Source organism: Pseudophryne corroboree, chromosome 6 (genome assembly GCF_028390025.1).
Source record: "Pseudophryne corroboree isolate aPseCor3 chromosome 6, aPseCor3.hap2, whole genome shotgun sequence".
NCBI lineage: Eukaryota > Metazoa > Chordata > Amphibia > Anura > Myobatrachidae > Pseudophryne > Pseudophryne corroboree.
In genome coordinates, this window is record NC_086449.1 from 540589383 (window position 1) to 540611963 (window position 22581).

Below are 22581 nucleotides of genomic sequence, written 5' to 3' on the forward strand. Positions count from 1 at the left end.
GTAGCAGCAAATTTGTTAGCAGATGGGCAAAACCATGTGCTCTGCAGGGGAGGTGTGTGTGTGTGTGTGTGTGTGGGGGGGGGGGGGTTGCAGATACAACATGTGCAGAGAGAGTTACATTTGGGTGGGTTATATTGCTTCTGTGCAAAGTAAATACTGACTGCTTTATTTTTACACTGCAATTTAGATTTCAGTTTGAACACACCCCACCCAAATCTGAGTCTCTCTGCACGTGATTTATTCCCCCCCCCCCCCCCCCCCACCCCTCTGCAATGCACATGGGGGGTAATTCAGTGTTGATTGCAGAAGCAAATTTGTTAGCGGTTGGGCAAAGCCATGTGCACTGTAGGGGGGGAGTGGGGGGGGGGGAGATATAACATGTGCAGAGAGAGTTAGATTTGGGTGGAGTGTGTTCAAACTGAAATCTAAATTGCAGTGTATAAATAAAGCAGCCAGTATGTACCCTGCACAGAAACAAAATAACCCACCCAAATCTAACTCTCTCTGCAAATGTTATATCTGCCCTACCTGCAGTGCAACATGGTTTTGCCCAACTGCAAACAAATTTGCTGCTGCGATCAACTCTGAATTGCCACAATAGTTTTGCCCATCTGCTAACAATTTTGCTGCTACGATCAAGTCTCAATTTGGCCCTCTGTACAATGGGACTAATTCATACCTAATTGTTCGCTAGGTTTTTTGCACTGCTGCGAGCAGATAGTCGCCGCCCATAGGGGAGTGTATTTTTGCTTTGTAAGTGAGTGAACGCAGCCGAGTGGTACAAAAAATGTTGTGCAGTTTCTGAGTTGCCCAGGACTTAGCCGCTGCGATCACTTCAGCTTATCCAGGCCGGATTTGACGTAAGACCCCCGCCTTGCAAACGCTTGGATACACCTGCGTTTTTCCAACCACTCCCTGAAAACGGTCAGTTGCCACCCACAAACGCCTTTTTCCTGTCAATATCCTTGCGATCGGCTCTGTGACTGGATTCTTCGTACGATCCATCGCACAACAACGATCTGCTTTGTATCCGCGCGATGCACCTGCGCATTGCGGTGCATATGCATGTGCAGTTCTGACCTGATCGCAGCGCAGCGAAAAATCCTAGCATGTGATCGGGTCGGAATGACCCCCAATATTAGATGCACAGTGAATTCTGTATAACTTGTATAAAGCAAATAAATAATTTTACTTTGAAATATTAGTTACAGAATAATATAAATTGTGGATATCTCTGCTAGTCAAATGTTTTGATGATGTTTTATTGTGCCCCTTGCCTCAAAGGGCACATGCAGCTCTGCATTACTTTTGATGTTTCAGTGAGTGCCACACTTATGCTTTGCTTGTGGACTGGCACGTACTCATTGGCCTTCCTGGAGCCTGGCAGGAAAAGGGAAATGATACAAATGTCATATTGCAGTCAATACTATGTGCGTGGGTGGCATCTAATGAACAATTTACGTGAAATTAAACATTCTTCAATGCCAAGGATTTCCTGTTTACAGATGACAGATGTTGGCATCTTCGATTATGTATCCAAAGTTACAGGATTTTATTTCATTGTTCAGATAATGAAGTGATCTGCTCAGAAAGATTTCAGTCTGGCGTACATCTGACTACACATATCTCATTTACTTGCTGCATAGCTAGTAGGCTTGAAATAACACAACGCTTCATTCATAAATTCTAATTATTTTTGTCCAGAGGAAGGCAAAACAAATCCGGCAGTGCCACAGTTGCCAATTTAGCCTGTCATGGAGAAAAAAATATTGATTTGATAAAGTCATTAGATGAATCACCACCATAATATCCTCTACTAATTCAAGCTATACATACCATTTCTTGTCAATAAGGCATCTGTTATTTCAATTATGCCATCTCTATCCCATGTAAGGGATGGGATCCACATCTTAACAAAACTGCATAAGAATCCGTTCCTGATGTCATATACAGTTTCATTTGTTTAAGTGATCTGAAGTGATCTTGAGATTCCCATCAAGCTCAATATGCTGTAACACCTAAAGATTTGGGTCAGGTAGCAAATAGCAAAATCAGGGTCACAAGCAAAAGTCAATAAGCAATTGGCTGGCACGATATAGATAAACACAAGGGCAGGTAGCAAACAAATGCTATAGCCTGCAAGGTGTGTTTGTAAGACAACTGATATCAATAAGAATCATTTAAAAGACCAGCCCCCTGATGACATAAATAGCATATGATCACAATCCACATCTCAGACTGAAAAGTCAGAGTTCTGCAGCAAACTAGCACCTACATTGAGCCCTAAAATACACCTCACAGGTAAGAGCTGTCTGCTATTCCTAACATCTGTGTGGATAATTCATAACCCCTAGTCCCATATAATGACCTTGGTATGAAAAGTTAATTAGACAAATCTTTGTATAGACCTTGAATATATTGATACATTCTAAGGAGGTCACTTTTAAGGGTCTTTATTTCCACAGAAAATAATCCTACTTGGATTATTGGTTGTCATGGGCAACTTCTCCCCTGAATCACTTCTCCACAATTTTCACTGCTTCATGAATAGACCCCTGGGCTACTAAAGTTACTCCAAACATATAACCAGTATAAGCACCAGGTGTGCTTACCACTAAAGTAACAGCCTCCTTTAGAGCCAACAAAGTAAAGGGAAGGGGGGATGGGGGGGGGGGGGGGTACACACGGAGAGATCCGTGCTTAAAATCTAAGCAATCTGACTAGATTGCTTAGAAGTTAAGCACGGATCTCTAGTGTGTATGCCCCCCAGCAATAGGGCCGCGCATCGCTATCGCCGTGCTAGATTGAGGCTCAATATAGCAGGTCGCTCACTTCAGCTATGTGTGAAATGAGCGCCCCCTCGCTCAGCACACATCGCGCTGTGCTGAGCAGGGGTAGAGATGTGTGCTGAGTGGTCTGTAATAGATCGCTCAGCACACATCTCTAGGTGTGTACCCCCCTCTAGGACAGAAACTAATTGCAATGCTAACTGAATTAAACCTTTGGAAACAACTTGAAAGGGGAGGGAGGAAGCATTTTAGATAACAAGATGGTAACCCTGGTAACATTTGCATCTTTCTATCTCTTATGCATAATGCTTAAAACATGCAAAAGTATTTTCTGGGTACCAGGTTACCACATTGTATCTCAGTATGGTCATTATAATATGTACAGGCTACAGTAACAGGAGAGAGAAATTAATAAAGGAGATAGAGAAAGACATCCCTAACCCTCCCCCTCTCAGCCTAACCCTACCTCCTGGCAGCCTAACCCTAACACCCCTCCCCCCACAGCCTACCCCTAACCCTCCCCATGAAGCCTTACCATAACCCTCCTTGGCATACTTACATTCGGGATTCCGGCTGTTGGGATTCCGGCATCAGCATTCTAACAGTTGCGAGCATTCGGTATTCTGACCACCGGGTTCCCATATGCTGGGATATCAACTAAAGTGCGCTGGGTAAACTGTATAGGTACATAGGTGTAAAAGCTTAGTGATTTATGACATGCATCAATAAGGTTTGCCATGCTGTCAAATTATTTTATAGTTTTTCAGAGAATTACATCCTACAAAATTCCTTCTTACAACTGTCACTTCAGCTTACAGGCCTATATATTTGTTCTGTCTCTGGACTCCTGTCACCCCTCCATTTATGTTAATACGTTCCTCCTCTGTTACTGCCATGCCATTGCTGAGTGACGTAAGCGTGCACTCTACCTGCTGTTTATTGTTCAACGCTTACCCTCCATTAGTATTTGGTACTGCGCTCTACATCATAGTAAGCAGCAGAAACTGCTTTGAGCAGGCGACTTCTGTATATGACTAACATCGAAACATAGAATTTGATAGCAGATAAGAACCTCTTGGCCCATCTTAGTCTGCCCTTTTTCATTCATCCTTTTGTCAACTTTAACCTTATTTATTCCTTAGGTCTTTGTAAGGTTAATTCTTATGCCTATCCCAAGCATGTTTAAATTGCTCTACTGTATTAGCCTCAAACACCTCTAACAGGACAGGACTAGATATGCCCATTAATGGTTACCAACCATAGATGTTGTGCCACCGATGGTGATGGTTAACCCTCTGGTGATGGCCATCCCTAGATATGTCAGGACCCACAGATACAGACACTTATGTGCTCAAAATCACCTCATTTTTTTTCTTCAGAAACTGGTATTTGGCAAATATAAGTAATAGTGTTACTTGAAGACACAAGAAGGAGAGGAGAGTTGAAGTGAACACTGTGGGGGGTTGGTGACTACAGTATGCGAGTTTCATAGGAGAGCAAAAAGGGGATACCAAGATGTTGCTGTCTTGGACTCTATACATCCTCTCATCCTCTCTTTTGACACACTGCACTAATCACTGTATTCATTCAAACATAGATACCCTGAACACCATGGAGAATTAATCATTATTGGTGCCAATAGAAGTGAGTTACTCTGAAAGTGTAGGTGACAGGAACATGGAGAATGTGAGTTAGTTGCTACATCATTTTAATGGAGTTCTTCTTTGAAGGTAATGCAGCTTAGAGAGATTGAAACCCAGGGCCAGATGCATCATCACTTGGAGAGTGATAAAATGGAGAAAGAAAAGTGCTACCCAATCAGGTTCTAACTGCCATGTCAATGGCAGTTAAGAGCTGATTGGCTGTTACTTTTCCACTCTCCATATTATCACTTTCCAAGCGATGATGCATCTGGCCTCCGTCTGAGAGTTGTCTATTATTTTTGAAACGTCATATGTAATAGGTAAAGGAGGTAAAACAAAGTAAGTTGTGTCATAAATTGCTGCCCTAATGGAAGTTATTTTTGAATCTATTATTGCATCTATGCTTCTTGAATGTTCGGCATTTATCTTTCCCTTTTATGTAATTTACTTATTTGAGCTCATCTTAATGTTTTCTGTACTCTGCTCTGTTTCCCCACTATATGTCACAGCAGAATTTTGTGGCGCAGTATAAATTAATTGTAATAGTAGTAATAATAATTAGAATAATAACCCAAATCAAAACAGGAAATGGGATTGAATTTTTTTTTGTGGAAAGAAAGAAGAATGCTGCATGGAGCTTCTGCTTGATTTCTGCTGAAGTAGAGCTGTGACTAACACTTAAGGAAAGGTAAGGAAGTACATGTCATAATAGGCACACTACATATGTAATTAGGGTCTTAGAGGTTTAGTAGCGCTTTAAGTTTCTCATGCTTACAGATAAACCATCTAATGGTGTCTGCTTGTATGTTAAACGTTCAATCTAGGATCACTTGGCCTCTTCCAAGTGTGTGTTAGACCACCCATAAACTTCTTGGCCTACCAGCAAATGTTATCTTAGCAGATCATTAAGGCAATGGTAGGCATCCCTGCACAGAGAAGCCTAACATTAGCCTGTTATCACATCTAAAAACAATGTAGGAGCCCTGTTTGTGTTTGTGGCTAGCTCATTATCAGGTGATTTAAATGGACTTCTAAATGCCACCCATGGATTTGTCTCCTTGTTTTTACAACAAGAATAGGCAGAAATAAATAGAAATGACCATGTAGCTGAAAATAATATTCTTTTGAAAGGGGCATAGATTTCAAAGACATTTTCAGTGATTAATAAAATAACATGATTACTACCAGATTGTTATAATTGCAGTATGTCAGTACTGAAATGTTATTTTAGATTTGTATTTTAACCACTCAAACATCTATTACAGCTTTGTATGTTGGAGGTTTATTGGCCTTAATGGTACATACTCAACTTTAAAGCCCAGTGATAAGGTGATTGGTAAGGTGATTGATATCTTTCTATGAACTGTAGCACTATTAGTCCATACAAATAGTTTTTTTTTTTCAAGTATTCAGGGCCTGTTTCATATTTGTATGCAAAATCAATGGTTTGCATAAAAATAAGATGTTTGGAGTGTCTGCGCAGGTGCAAGACCGTTCTGTGCAGGGGCGTTTCTACAGAGGAGGGGGCCCGTGTGCACCTCCGGGTGGGCCCCCACCTCTGTACGGCGCTGTAGACTCCGGCATTGTGCCGGAGTCTACTGCACATGCGCAAGTCTCCGGAAACATGGCGCCCGCCATGATCTGGAGTGCAGTTTGGCTACTGCGCATGCGTGGCGGCCATTTTGGCATTGAATTCCGCCGCGATTGCAGGTTCCAGCGCTGGACTCTGGAAAGGTGAGTGTTAACATGGGTGCAATGGGTTCGGTGTGGGCCCCCCCCTGGATCCAGAGGCCCGTGTGCACCGCACCCATTGCACCCATTATAGAAACGCCAATGGTTCTGTGCATGTGCCGTATGGGTCTGGCAATATTGCTTGCAGCCCCTTGTCAACCACAGCATGATTGACATACTGCAGCATTTAGGTGGTGGAGCGGGGGCGGAACCCGGCACTGGTCTCTAAAATTAATCAGAGACACAGATTATGGTCGTCTCTATACAACTCCTGGTGGCTGTGACATTGGCATATTTTCGCACAGCCGCTATGTACAAATTCACAGCTGTGAATAATATGGTCCTAGTTGTATTATTATGTTTCTCTGGCTTAGGCCCTTATCTTGGTTGTGGATCAATGGATCAACCTGGATAAGATCGACAGTCAATTGGTAGGTCAACCACTATTGGTCAACTTGGACAAGGTCTACATGGGAAAAAAGGTTGACACAATCAAAATGTCGACACGGGACAGGTCAACACATGAAAAGGTCAACATGAGGATTTTTAATTGTTTCAAGTGTCGTTTTCTCCATAACATGACCAGGAACCCCACTTAGTGCACCCTGGCCCTCATTCCGAGTTGATCGGTCGCAATGCGAATGTAGCAGAGTTACACACGCTAAGCCGCCGCCTACTGGGAGTGTATCTTAGCTTCTTAAAAGTGCGACCGAAGTAATCGCAATATTGCGATCACAAACCTCGTAGCAGTTTTGGAGTAGCTTCAGACTTACTCTGCCTGTGCGATCAGTTTAGTGCTTGTCGTTCCTGGTTGACGTCACAAACACACCCAGCGTTCGCCCAGGCACTCCCACCGTTTCTCCGGCCACTCCTGCGTTTTTTCCGGAAACGGTAGCGTTTTCAGCCACACGCCCCTGAAACGCCGTGTTTCCGCCCAGTAACACCCATTTTCTGTCAATCACATTACGATCGCCGGAGCGATGAAAAAGCCGTGAGTAAAATTACTTTCTACATAGCAAAGTTACTTGGCGCAGTCGCAGTGCGAACATTGCGCATGCGTACTAAGCGGATTTTCATTGCGATGCGATGAAAAATACCGAGCGAACAACTCGGAATGAGGGCCCCTGTTCCTTGCGTGGCTCACTTTGCTCACTATGCTGCGGGCATGGTGCCTCTCTCTATTACCGCTGCACTTGGCACAGGTTACTATTCCCAATCGTGGTCCATGTGGATGGTAAAGTATGAAACAGTTGAAAATAAAAATAATTGAAAAAAACTCATGTTGACCTTTTACTTTTAACAGTGTTGACCTTTTGTCCATGTTGACCTAATGCTCATCATGGCTACATCTTGCCGCGATCGCGCCTTGTTAAGCACGACCGCGTACATGTCTGGGGCGTGTGCGCATGTCTAAGATGCGCATGTGCCCCATTTGTATGAATAGGAGCAGCAATTACCGCAGCTCAACACGGCTATGCGTGGGTGCTCCTTGTTGCGCCGGAAGTGCACATTTAACGCAGATGTAGCCACAATGAGTGTGGCTACATCTGTAGCTCCCTACATAACCTATTTCCCCAGCTAAACAACGGTCTATTTCTGCCTTTTCCACTCCCTTACTACCGGTTTCACAACTCAGTGAATCATATAGGACTAGAGCGACTTCTTTTATTATATATTTATATTTGGAAAAGAAAACAATAGGACACTATAGGTATGATTCAGAGTTGCATTTAAAAGCGAATGCAGCAGCATGTATTGGTGACCACCCGTCTACGATTTTATGCATAGGCTGAACATTGTAATACAGATTTTATGCCACCATCGGTCACACTATCAGGAATTGCACCAGTCCTCTGGCTGGCGCAGTTTCTCCAGCCTCCTATGCCTGCGGCTGTGTGTCTGTGAGCGCAATTACTTGCACTGACACACATGTGACGCTCCCACCAAACAGGCCATTGAACAGATCACTTTAGTGTGTGCTACCAACCACAACACAATCACAGCCCGGGAATGCCACCACTTTTCCTCTACTTTTTTGATACTGTCTGTTCCAATCACTACAGGACCTTTGTGCCTATTATGTGTGACGCATGCATTGTAGGGGTTTCCAAAACATTATGCCCACGCGCAATTGTAAATAATCGCCTATTGCATGCAGATTGCATACATCTCAGAATCAGGCCCTACATGTAAACCAGTCTCACATTGGTCAGTGCCATAGACATGTAAAACTGTCACCAGAGGGTGCACAACTGAGTTATGGCTCTCAGCGTACAAGGAAAAAATAGGCAAGATTTTAAAGCACTACTATCTTTAGCTAGAGACACATACCATCCAACATATGTGTATCTATAAGTGTACTGTGTGCTGTGCACCCTGTACCCAGAGATGATACTTAACTGTCCATCGGTGCCACAGAAATCATCAGGAAAATGGAACTGGAGCATTTACTGGAAGATCTGAACATGCGCAGTGGAGCTATCACTAGATAAATCACATGGGTGGCATGTTCCCAGAGATCATGCATGTGCAGTAGACTCTGGCACAGTGGCAATGTTTACTTGGTGTATGTATCGGCAAGAGAAAAAGGGGCCAACATGGTGGCTGCTCATAGCCCCCTCCTCTCTTAATAAGCCCCTGCCAAACAATGTTCTATCAGACTTCCAAAATGAATATTTTTTTTTAACATATACCTGTCATGACTCTGGTTTTTGTGAACCCGGTGTTAGTGAAGTCTGTGCGGGTGACTGGAGGACTATGTGTATATTAGGCTGGTCTGTAGGAATCAGTGAGAAGAAGTAGCAATCCCTGACCGGGGATCGAACCCGGGCCTTGGCAGAGGAAGCTGTATCCTGACCACTGGATCACCAGGGACTTGGTGTTGATAGCAGGATGGTGACTGTATTGGTGAGATTGAACTGGATATACTGTCACAGGAGTAGGTGCTTGTGTACTCAAGGTTACTATGAAATAGGTTCCCTGGAATTGCGCAGAACAGGGCTGGTTACTGGCGAGATTGAGAACCAGACTGGTTACTGGTGAGACTGGAACTGGGCTGTTACTGGCGATATTGTGAGCGGACTGGTTACTGGTGAGACTGAGAACTGGGCTGGTTACCGGTGAGACTGGGAACCAAACTGTAATCCGGGCTGGTACCAGATATAACTGGAAACGCAACTGTAAGTAGAACAATGACTGTGGCTGTGACTTTAAGACAAGGCTGAAGAACACTGCGGCTGTGGCTTTAAGATGAGACTGAAGAATACTACAGCTGTGGCTTTAAGACGAGACTGGAAAATACTGCAGCTGTGACTTTAAGATAAGACTGTAGAATACTGCAGCAGTGGCTTTAAGACAAGACTGTAGAATAAGTCAGCTGTGGCTTTAAGATGAGACTGTAGAATACTGCAACTATGGCTTTAAGACAAGACTGTGGAATACTGCAGCTGTGGCTTTAAGACGACTGGAGAAATACTGGATATCAATGGTAACACAACTGTAATCCAGACTGGGTAACAAAAGAGCAGAGTTTTACAGGAACCGAAGTACAAGTGTTACCTTTAGGGAGCTCGGCTTCTCAAGTCTCCTGACTTATACTTTCTGGTCCTTGGGGATTGGTGAGCAGAGTCAGGTGATTCAGAGAGTCACAGGCTGGCACAGGATTGGACAGCTCTGGGTCAGGTGATCAGACACTGTCACATGAGTACTCCAGATTAGGCTCTGATGTGAAGTGAGGCCTAGCAGGCCGAAAGAACACTGAAGCCTGAACTTCTGCAAATGAACAAAGGATGCTGGCTTTTAGGCCTAAACTCCAGATTGCTGAATTCAGATTCACACAGAAGGTTAATCACCACATGTGAAGCTCGTTAACTCTGCACTCAGGAAACTCATGGTACTGACAAGCTGTTTATCCCAGTGAGCAAAAAGACACAAGATCCAGGACAGATGGCAGAGGTAAGTCACCAAATATGAAAACTACAGTGAGGATAGTGGCAATACCCCTTTCACTCATAAGAGCTGGGAATTTTATGGCTTTGACCTGGGTCTATCACCTTGGCTTCAACCTGTGTCTCAGCTGCAAACCCCCTTTTCCACATGGTGGTTGGACTTGGTTATCTCTGGGTCATTGCCGTTCACATCAGTTTGGGTCTTCCAGTGACAATTCCGGTGCTGCAACTGCAGCAAAAATCATCACCAAAATGGCTGCCATGGGCAGTAGTAATTAGTTTCCAGAACATGGCAGGCACCATGTTTTCAGAGACCTATGCATGCGCAGTAGACACTACTGTGTCATGAAGAGCAAGGGGCCCACCTGGAGTCTCTTACACAGGCCCCCTCCTCTGTTAAATCACTCCTGCATGGAACCAAGCAGAGTTGGGGACTTCGGTAGAAAATTTGTTTCTGTTCACACATATCAAAGTCCTGGGTCAGTACGCTGGCACCGGCAGAAACCCTGGGAATTTAGGCTATGTGTGAAAGGAGTAATAGTGACAATTTGATCCTTGATGCAACCACAGTCTACATTTCCAGCAGATGTAGAAATGATGATGATCCGTTATTTCTCACTGGCAACAAAATGTCTATTACAGTAAATCAGGTACAGTATATACTGTAGGTACTATAATAAACATTATTATGTCCTTTATAGTGAATTCAGAATTTGTATCATGAAGTGCCTTGGTCTCCTGTTACCGGTGTCAAAGTAAAAAAATATTACATACACATCACATACAAACTCCAAACAGATGGGTCTCTGTTCGTGCGTTTTACGCATATATGGTGGCATACGCATTCGCACAGAGAAGCCACAAAGACATATACAACATATTCATACAACACATAGACAAAACATGTTTAGCATAATTTTGTATTAAATTATATACAGGTTGAGTATCCCATATCCAAATATTCCGAAATACGGAATATTCCGAAATACGGACTTTTTTGAGTGAGACTGAGATTGTGAAACCTTTGTTTTCTGATGGCTCAATGTACACAAACTTTGTTTAATACACAAAGTTATTAAAAATATTGTATTAAATGGCCTTTAGGCTGTGTCTATAAGGTGTATATGAAACATAAATGAATTGTGTGAATGTACACACACTTTGTTTAATGCACAAAGTTATAAAAAATATTGGCTAAAATGACCTTCAGGCTGTGTGTATAAGGTGTATATGTAACATAAATGCATTCTGTGCTTAGACTTGGGTCCCATCGCCATGATATCTCATTATGGTATGCAATTATTCCAAAATACGGAAAAATCCCATATCCAAAATACCTCTGGTCCCAAGCATTTTGGATAAGGGATACTCCACCTGTAATAGAGTTTAACATCAGATATATATGTATTATTGGAACGGAACAAGTTAAACATATCATGCTTAGTGTCAAAATGATCAGGAGAATGTGTGTGTTAATTTGATAACTATGGGTAGATAGTAGCACATTGCAATGATTAGTTATGGTTAAATGTATGATTATGAAGCCACATTCTAAAGTGAACAAAAGACTTTCTGAGATATGAAACTGGCCTCACAGCATGATCCTGGGGGCAGACACATGTGCCAGCAACCTAGGACAAAAGCCCTCACATTGACCTATGAACCCTCGAGTTCTTGAGAGGTCTGGCCCCTGGACCAAAATGAAACCCACTGTTGTATACACCCATTATTTTACTGTATAAAGGGACTCAGATTCCAGGCAGCTCTCTCTCTGATACATTCTCAATTCACACACACACACACACACACACACACACACACACACACACACACACACACCAGAGAAACCAAGAGTATGAATATTGGCTGTAACTGATCCTTATGTAACTATAACTGCACATTGTGTAATTGTAACTGTGTAACCATATATATACATATTATAACTGAATGGTACATATGTAATTGTGTATGCATACCCTTTTAATATCAAATATATACATCTCTGAGCGTTGAACCTCAGTAATACCATGTGTGCGACTGCTTGCTTTCTCTTGAGGAATATAGGGCTGTGACATTCAGTGCACTCTTATCGTATATGGTAATAAGATGCGCCTTGCATCCGCAGTATATATTAATGCTGGCATTTTAATTATTTATTAGAGAAATAATTTGAAATTCACACCGGCAACATATTTCCCAGTTAACAATGTGCTCCCTACACGAAACAGCAGAAAATTGTTTGCTCTGCATGATATGGAAGCTTTAGCCAGACTCAGATTTTCTGATCATTGTTTAGAAGATTAACAACATTATGAGGATTCCTCTAGGGAGAAAATAGTAAAAATAGTAAAATGCTATGTCTTCCTTAAATTGTAGACATATTTCATATTAATATGATAAAGGAGAGTTATCATGAGGATATAATTTTATCTTATCAGTTTCTGGAAAAACAAGACTTTTATAGCTAGCTACCAGCCGGTTAAGTTCCAAGGTCACTTTTGTTTTCTACTGTAGTTATTGTGCACATGCGCATAATGGATCTTGCAGTGCACCTGCGCAGACCCTCTAAACAATGGATTTGTAGGTAAACCATGGGCATATTAGTTTATATGCAAAAAGAGGAAATATCCAGATGGATTTTAGGACACATATAAAGCTGAATAGGTAAACATGTGATTGTCAAAACATGGCACAGATGTCCATGATAGCATCATACTAAAAACATCTATACATATTGTATGAAAATGAACTCTTGTACATTTGTGGGTCTTTGCCGGAAACTTTCCTAATGCTGTTGAGGCCACAGACAATCCCTTGTTTAGAACTGTCTCCCCCTTGGTGGTCTTTACTTAATTCTGTATGATGTTATCACCCACTGTTGCTCAAGCTCTAGTAATTCCCTCATGTTCCCTTAGGAAACTCTTGCAGGTTATTTGAGAAGCGGTCAGTGTCTCATTACCTATGTTTAGTAAACATTTAAACTAGTTTTGCAACTTTCCAGATCTCCCTGGGTGGCTTAGTACAGGAAGCAATTTTTATTTTCGTTAACAAGGATTATCAACAGGAAGCAAGAGAAATGTGTTTTACTGATTGTACAAAATACTTTTAATATGTAATTTCAGACATTAGATGACCAAATTACAGAATAAATAAATAATTATGCAGGGCATATTACATACAATGTAAGCACAAAACAATCAATGGGTAATTGTTGGGCTGTCATATGCATGTAAAACAATTCAAAGCCCCGTGCACACAAACATTTTTTCCTGCCTCTTTCATACTTTCTCTCTCTAATGATACCAAACAGCAGAAAATGCACACACGCTGTAACAGTTCATACAGGGGTAAATTTACTAAAGCTTGTAAAAGTGAAAAGAAGTGATGTTGCAAATAGCAACTAATCAGATTCTATCATTTCTTAGAATGCAGAGAGAATCTGATTGGTTGCTATGGGCAACATCACATGTTTTCACTTTTATAAGCTTTAGTAAATTTACCCCACAGTCTGCTCAATTGTACTGTTTTCTTGTTAGTCTGGGCCACATCTCCATATGCACGTTTTAGGAGTTGTTAAATCCATATTTAGCATACTCTCCAAGGTTCTGATACAGAAAATAGACATTAAAAAGATAGACAGTCATTAGGTCAACAGTAAAAGGTTGACAGTCAAAAGGTCGACAGGGTCAAATGGTCAACAATATAGGGGTATATTCAATTCATGTCAGATCCTTTCCGATGGAAAGGATCCGACATGTGAGTATTCAATAATCGGCCAAACTCAACAGGTTTGGCCCATTCCCGACAATGCCAATCCGACTTTTTTAAAAGTCGACAGGATAAAAAAGATGACAGTCAAAAGGTCAACAGGGTCAAAAGGTCGACAGTCAAAAAGTCAACCGGGTCAAATGGTTGACAGCGGGGTTGTTCCGATCTGAAAATGGGGGGCGGAGCTACACGGGACCAGGCAACTGCTCCTGATGAGGATGAGCTGAAGAGATGGCTAGCCAGACTGTTAGGTAAGTGAAGGGAAAGAGAGTGAGTGAGTGAGAGAGACAGTGTATGTATGTGTGTGTATGTGTGTATCTATGTATGCATGTGTGTGTGTGGGTGTTGTGTGTTTAAATGCCATTTCTGTGGACATTACATATAAGCGACACTACTACTATGGGCATTATGTAAAGGCGGAGCTACTACTATGGGCATTATGTAAAAGCGGAACTACTTCTATGGGCATTATATAAAAGCGGCACTACTACTATGGGCATTACATATAAGGGGTGCAACTACTATGGGCATTATGTTTAAGGGGTGCTACTACTATGGGCATTACGTATACAGGGTGCTACTACTATGGGCATTATGTTTAAGCGGCGCTACCACTGTGGGCATTATGTATAAGCAGCACTACTACTGTGGGCAATATGTGTATAAGTGGCACTACTACTGTGGGCAATATTATTTATTTATTTATTAACCGTTTCTTATATAGCGCAGCATATTCCGTTGCGCTTTACAATTAGAACAACAGTAATAGAACAAAACTGGGTAAAAACAAACAGATATAGAGGTAGGAAGACCCTGCTCGCAAGCTTACAATCTATAGGGAAATAGGCATAGATACACAAGGATAGATGCTATCTATTGCATAATGGTCCACCAGATTGCTAGGTTCTTAATGGGTTGTATGACGATACCCCACAATGTTGGCCAAGTGTCAGGAGGGTGTGAGACTAAAGAAAGACAAGATATGTGATGTAATGAATACTCTACAGAGGATGTAATTTGATAGGGAAGCACTGAAGGTTATGTGGGTGGGTCTGGAATTTGATAGGCTTGTCTGAAGAGGTGAGTTTTCAGGGAACATTTAAAGGTTTGGAGACTAGAGGCGAGTCTTATTGTGCGTGGGAGGGCATTCCACAGAGTGGGTGAAGCCCGGATAAAGTCCTGTAATTTTGAGTGTGAACAAGTAATGCGTGTGGATGAGAGACGTAGATCTTGTGCAGAGCGGAGAGGTCGGGTAGGGAGATATTTTGAGATGAGTGAATAGATGTATGTTGGTGCATTTTGGTTAATAGCCTTGTATGCGAGTAAATGTATTTTATATTTAATACGGTAGAATACCGGTAACCAATGGAGGGTCTGACAGAGCGGATCTGCAGACGATGAACGTCTGGCAAAGAAGATTAGCCTCGCAGCTGCATTCAAAATGGATTGTAGTAGTGAGAGCCTATGTTTGGGAAGACCGGTCAGGAGACTATTACAATAATCAATGCGGGAGATAATGAGAGCATGGATTAGAGTTTTTGCTGTGTCTTGTGTAAGATATGGTCGTATTTTGGATATGTTTCTTAGATGTATGTAACATGATCTTGAGACAGATTGAATGTGGGTAACAAAGGACAGTTCAGAGTCAAGAATGACACCTAGGCAGCGAGCTTGTGGGGTAGGGATGATTGCCGAGTTCTCAACAGTGATAGAGATATCAGGTTGAAAACTACTATTGGCTGGTGGAAATATAATGAATTCTGTTTTGGAAATATTAAGTTTGAGGTGGCGAGATGTCATCCAAGATGAAATGGCAGAAAGGCATTCAGTGACACGGCCCAATACAGATGGTGACAAATCAGGGGAGGATAGGTAGATTTGAGTATCATCCGCATACAGATGGTACTGAAATCCGAAAGAGTTGATTAGTTTGCCAAGAGATGTGGTATAGATAGAGAAAAGCAGAGGACCTAGGACTGAGCCTTGCGGTACTCCAACTGAGAGAGGTAGCGAAGGAGAGGTGGAATCAGAGAAACGAACACTGAAGGAGCGATTAGATAGGTAGGATGAGAACCAAGAAAGGTCTGTGTCCTGAATACCTAGGGATTGTAGTGTTTGTATGAGAAGAGAGTGGTCAACAGTGTCAAAAGCAGCAGAGAATAAGTAGAGAGTAATGTCCTTTAGATTTAGCAGTGACCAAATCATTCACTACCTTAGTCAGTGCTGTCTCTGTGGAGTGTTGGGCACGAAATCCTGACTGAAGTGGGTCCAGTAGGCTGTGTGAGTTAAGAAAGTGTGTGAGGCGAGTGTAGGCTAGTCTCTCAAGTAGCTTGGAGGGGCATGGGAGCTGAGAGATGGGACGATAGTTAGAGAGAGAGTTCGGGTCAGAGTTTTGGTTTTTTTCAGAATGGGAGTAATCACTGCATGCTTGTATAGAGAAGGAAAGATACCAGTAGACAGGGAGAGATTACAGATTTTCGTTAAGGCTGGGATGAGCACAGTAGACAGAGCTTTACTAATTTGTGAGGGTATAGAGTCAAGGGGAGAGGTATTAGAGTAGGCAGATGAAAAAAGTGCAGATACTTCATCTTCATTTGTAGGATCAAAGGAACAGAAGGTGTTAGAGGGTTCAGGCAGGGAATTGAGCCGGTCACTTGCTGTGGAAGAGCATACCATTTCATTTCGGATCTTGTCAATCTTGTCCTTGAAATAGGAAGCAAGATCTTGCGCACTGACAGTGGCTGGTGGGTTAGGCGAGGGAGGGACAAGAAGTGATTTAAATGTATTAAAAAGTCGCTTGGGGTTAGAAGCTTGAGCAGAGATGAGATTGAAAATATGTTTGTTTGGCAGTGTCCAGAGCATTACGATAAGAGTGGTAGGTGGTCTTATATGTGAGAAAGTCACTTGAACTACGAGATTTACGGCGCTGGCGTTCAACTTTTCTTGAGAGTTTTTGTAAGTGTCTAGTGTATTTAGAGTGCCACGGTTGACATCTAAGTCTACGTGGAGTGTGATGGGTAGCTGGAGCCACTTCATCAAGTGCTGTTTCTAGAGTTTGGTTAAGGTGTGACACAGCAGTCTCTGGAGAGGTGAATGTAGAAATTGGTGAGAGCAGTGGTTGCAAAAAGGTAGATAGTTGTTGAAAATGAATAGCGTTAATATTTCTGCGGGTAAGAGGTGTCCTTGTAGACTTTATGGACATTGAGTTTGAAGTAATGGAGGAGAGCATGCAGGTGATAAGGTTGTGATCTGAGAGAGGGAAAGGAGTGTTAGTGAGTTCAGAAACAGAGCATAGTCTGGTGAATACAAGATCAAGGCAGTGGCCCTCCTGATGAGTAGGGGAGTCAGTCCATTGGGAGAGGCCAAGAGAGGAGGTTAGAGAGAGTAGTTTAGAGGCATGGGGAGATTGTGGACTGTCAATAGAGAGATTGAAATCGCCCATAATGATGGTGGAGATGTCAGAGGATAGAAAGTGAGGGAGCCAAGCAGAAAAATCTTCCAGAAACTTCTTGGGTTGCCCAGGTGGGCGATAGATAGCTGCAACACGCAGAGAGAAAGGGGTGAAAATCCTAATAGAGTGTACTTCAAAGGATGTAAATGTGAGTGAGGGAACAGGTGGTAAAACGATGTGCATGTAAGATTTGGACAGTAGTATTCCAACACCACCTCCTGTAATGTTACCAGGCCTGGGGGCGTGTGTGAAGTGGAGGCCACCATGTGACAGTGCTGCAGTGACAGTGTGTATAAGTGGCACTACTACTGGGGGCATTATGTGTATAAGCGGCACTACTACTTGCAGTGTAATGTGAATAAGATTGTGCTTCTGTGTGGCCTAAATTGAAATGGGGGTACTATTGTGTGGCCACGCCAATTCCATGTGAGACAACACCCCTTTTTCCAGTGCACGCTGTCCCTTTATAAAGTATGGGAGGGTGCAAATTTATAGCACATAAGTAATATTCTTTTTTCTTTTAAACAACTCCAATTTGGCCTCAATTCCAATAATTTTTTTATAGTACCTCTATCTAGGTAATAGCCCCAAACATCAGTCAGCAATGGCTGTTTCATTTTGTTTTGATGGAAGATTTAGCCCACAGTAGGTATAGCAGGAACTGAATTCTGCCAAAAATAAATAAATTGTAAAATTGTGGCCTCAGCTCCAAGCTAACGTCTCCTGTAACAGGAAAGTTCAGTAAGTCAGCATGGTTGTCAGAGAGAGAGGGAGTGGTATTGAGGTGTAAAGAATGCCGTCTTTCCTACTTTCTCAGAAATAAATGACTCAGTGTTACTGACATATAATACAAATGGGGCACTACAAGCCAGATATTGACTTTTTAGATTTGAAAAACAACATGTATTAGATTTAAAATGTAAAAAAAAAAATGTTTAAAGTATTTACTGGTCCATTAAGGAAGCGAGTAAACACAAGAAATGTGAAAGAATGTGTGCAATAAACATATCAAGACACTATGATTTCTATGCCATTGTCTTTCTTCCCCATTGACACTTAATAGGTACCTGTCACCTACTCATAGTAGAAATAGTGGCCCTTTTGTGAGCCAATAAAATATTCGTCTCCACTGTGTATAAATAGGTTTGGTAAGTTTTATTGACATTAGTAGTCCTCATGTCGACAAGCAGCATGTTGACTTGTTTAGCATGTCAACATTGACCATGTTGACATTCAGCTGGCGACACTGATGAAATTGCCTAAATTTGCGCAATGTCAACAAAACAGTGGGTCCCGGTGGTGCGACAGTCAGCTCCATACAGCTCAAGCTGTGCAGCAGTGTCTTACAGTTTTGATGGTGTCAGGTGATGCACCGCTCCAGCCGTGTAGTCTGATTTAGCGATTGCGTCTATGAGTATGCTAAAACCCACGACGGGGGAGGTGGGTGTAAGTGTGAGCGCAACAATCCCCTGGCGGCATCACTGCGGTCTTAGTGGCGATCTGCGGCCACCACGGCTTCCACTCCCACTCTATGGGTTTCGTGGACACCCATGAGTGGGGTTCACTACGGCTGGCCGGCGGTCGGGCTCCCGGCGACCAGCATCCCGGCGCCGGGAGCCCGACCGCCGGCTTACCGACAGCTTGGCGAGCGCAAATGAGCCCCTTGCGGGCTCGCTGCGCTCGCCACGCTACGGGCACGGTGGCGCGCTACACTATTTTATTCTCCCTCTATGGGGGTCGTGGACCCCCACGAGGGAAAATAATTGTCGGGGTCCCGGCGCCGGTATACTGAGCGCCCGGAGCCCGACCGCCGGCAAACAGAAGACCACCCCATGAGTGGGAATAGTCCCTATTGGTCAGCATGCCAACCGTTGGGATTGTGAAGGGGCGGGATGTAGGGGGAGGTTATGTGACCGCCGGTTTCCTGACCGCCAGTCACATAACTACATCCCCTGACCAACCTTCCCTTGAAGCTTAACCCTAACCCTCCTTATGCAGCATAACTTTAATGTTGGCATCCTTACGAATGTCAGCATTTCACAAGTCAACGTTTCATATGTTGATAATGTGAACATGTTGACATTCTGCTTATGTTCCATGTAGATTTTAACAATGTTGATTCTGATGTCAACATTATTGATATAGGGCCTTATTCAGAGTTGTACGCTATGCGGATGTTATCATAATTGATCAATTATCAGTAGACTGCGCACGTGCTACAATCGCACAGCACATGTGTAAAGGTGGCGGTGCAATTCTGCTTGCAGTTAGAAATTCTTTGCAGAGTGATTGACAAGAAGTGACCATTTGGGGGTGGTAATGGGGAGTGCTGGTAAAAACGCAGGAGTGTAATGGTCGTTTTCGGGGACATTAACTGTGTTCATGTACACAGAGAAACATGGCACCTGCATCACTACTGCTGAGACCAGTCTGTGAAGCCATAGACCTCCTCGAGCAGTCAATGTTCCCCGTTGTTGCTTTTAGGCTGCGAATGTGTATACAGTTGCAAATGGGTTGGCGATGGCTTTGGTGAGCGTCTCTTTTCATTTCTGGTCGGCAGCTTCAGTTGCTAACATTAGCTGTTCCGTAGCCTAGAAAATCACATTTGCAATTACATTAGTGTACAACTCTGAATTAGGCCCATAGTGTCTGCAACCTGTATAAATGAACGGTACACTTTAAAGTGCAATATAAGCATTTGTAATGCCTTCGTAATACTGCTAATTATCTTTGATGCTTATAGTGCTAGCAAGGACAAATATGATTGTAGCAGAGTTTATAGCTATACTGGAATGCACCTATGTGGACATGCGTAAACATAGTACTGTGTACTACATGTACCAGGCCTGACATGCTGCCATTGCCTGTAATAGCCTCACACTGCTGATTCCTGGGTGCAAATATATGGATTGGGTTTGGTGTTTTGACCACTGTGGATTCTTTGGGGGATATGTATTAAGCAGTAATAAAAGTGGAGAAGTGAACCAGTGGAGAAGTTGCCCATGGCAACCAATCAGCTGCTCTGTATAGTTTTATAGTATGCAAATTATAAATGTTATGTCAATGCTGATTGGTTGCTATGGGAAACTTCTCCACTGGCTCACTTTTCCACTGGCTCACTTTTATCACTGCTTAGTACATGTCCCCCTATATCTTATACAGTATATTGGCTGGTCACCGTTATCTGTGATTTTTTACTAAAATTTAGATTCTGAGTTTGTACCTCTCTGTATGATTGTTCCCCCCCCCCCCCCCCCACTGTATTTCTATGCAAATCCAATGGTTTACATACAAATCCAATGCTTAGGGGTGTCTGCATGAACAAGACCTATTTGATATTGCTCGATGTCTGCCCTTAGCCACAACATGATGGACATGCTGTGATGTATGGGGGCAGCAACTGGCACTGTTATTCTGCCCCCGAGTGTTGCAGGTATGTTAGGCCCAGTTTCTGTGTCGTTGAGTTCAGACTTTCTGGACCCGGCTGTCCAGATACCATGGCCAGTCTCAATAAACTTTGGCTTACTCAGACCAGCTGCAGTCTGCTACCATGCAAGTCGTGACCTATGGTCATGGGGTGATCCAGTGCCAGTGCTACATACTCAAGTGCAACACTCAGATCTTGAAACTCCTACCAGGACCGGCAACAGACATCTTGGGGCCTGGCACACTGATATCTCTGCTTCCCCACCCCAACCACCATGGACCCCCCTCCATCTCCTCGACACACACACACACACACACACACACACACACACACACACACACACACACACACACACACACACACACACTATGACTGCTAGCCAAACATAGGCTGTCATAGAGGGGAGGGTACCAACCAGAACCTAAGAGGTACTCATCACAGCCAGGGTGTCTTACTTGTCTGTAGGGGAAGCACAGTGGTGGGGCTGTGGCAGCTGCTGCAATCTGTAATTGCCCCCTCTGACCGAGGCTGTCAGACACTTGTGCCCGGCGATGGCGGCAGGTTAGGACACACACACAGCTGCTGGGCTGGCTTAGGGCTGCTCCTTAGTGGCAGCAGTGACAAGAGACAGAGTGGGAAGGACTGCGTCAACACTTCTTTGTGCACCTAAACCCGACTGTACTGGGTGTGATAGGGGCAAAAACAGGGGGGGGGGGGGGGGACATTTGAATATCGCCCCTCTATCTCCTATCACTTTAGACGGGAGATGGGGGTGCGTTAACATTTGAATCCGGCCCCCTGAGTGAGTCTGCGGCAGTGGCGGCTCCTGAGGTGAGGCTGCAGTGCAGTCCAAAGTTCAAATAGGGGAGCCACACCAACTTTCACCAACTGTCACCCCAAACTGACTCACTGGCAGTTGTTGTGGCTCCCCTAAATGAATTTTGGACTGCACTGCAGCCCCGCCTCTGGCTTCGCCACTGGTCTGCAGTCATGCAGACTGGCTGTGACAGTAGTGCAGTGATTTCCAAACTTTTTGGAATCACGGCGCCCTAGAATATCAGAATTTTTTTCACGGCACCTCTAGGCCAAAAATTTCTTATTGAGAAATGTAGAAAGAAATATTACATTAAGTAGATCGCGTTTATATGTCATCCTTAGGGTCAGTTGTGTGGTGAGGGACAAGATTTGCTTCTGTTTGGCAACATATTTTATGACTGGTAGCCACCAGCACTGGTTTTGCCTAGTATATTGACCATGAATAATTTGAATTGATCCTGGACCACCAACCCAGGGCACCCCTGCAAGTGTCCCGAGGCACCCCAGGGAGACACGGCACACAACCTCTGCAGTACCATGTTTCTCTACATACATGATCGCAGCTAAAGGTAGAAATACACCCTGGAGATGGGTGTGACAAGCCTGCATTTTTGCTGCCACTCCCCGTTACCCCCCCCCCTCCCTCCCTCAAACAGTCCCTTCCTGTCAATCACTCTGCCTTTAAATCTACACTGTGAGCAGCATCACAAACATGCCTTGTGTGCAAGGTGATCCTGGCCCATATGCAGTCTAGCAATGGGGGTAATTCTGAGTTGATCGCAGCAGGAACTTTGTTAGCAGTTGGGCAAAACCATGTGCACTGCAGGGGAGGCAGATATAACATGTGCAGAGATAGATAGATTTGGGTGTGGTGAGTTCAATCTGCAATCTAAATTGCAGTGTAAAAATAAAGCAGCCAGTATTTACCCTGCACAGAAACAAAATAACCCACCCATATCTAACTCTCTCTGCACATGTTATATCTGCCTCCCCTGCAGTGCACATGGTT

The 22581-nt window shown here is 43.4% G+C and overlaps 1 long non-coding RNA gene across 1 annotated transcript; it reads right to left on the bottom strand.

Moving 5' to 3' along the window:
- Positions 1-1246: 1246 nt before the first annotated feature.
- On the bottom strand, positions 1247-21598 carry LOC134935428 (uncharacterized). Its single transcript, XR_010180132.1, has 4 exons — positions 21212-21598; positions 3349-3465; positions 1837-2018; positions 1247-1749 (listed from the first exon to the last, which is right to left on the bottom strand). It is a non-coding gene; the product is annotated as an uncharacterized LOC134935428 (long non-coding RNA).
- Positions 21599-22581: the final 983 nt, after the last annotated feature.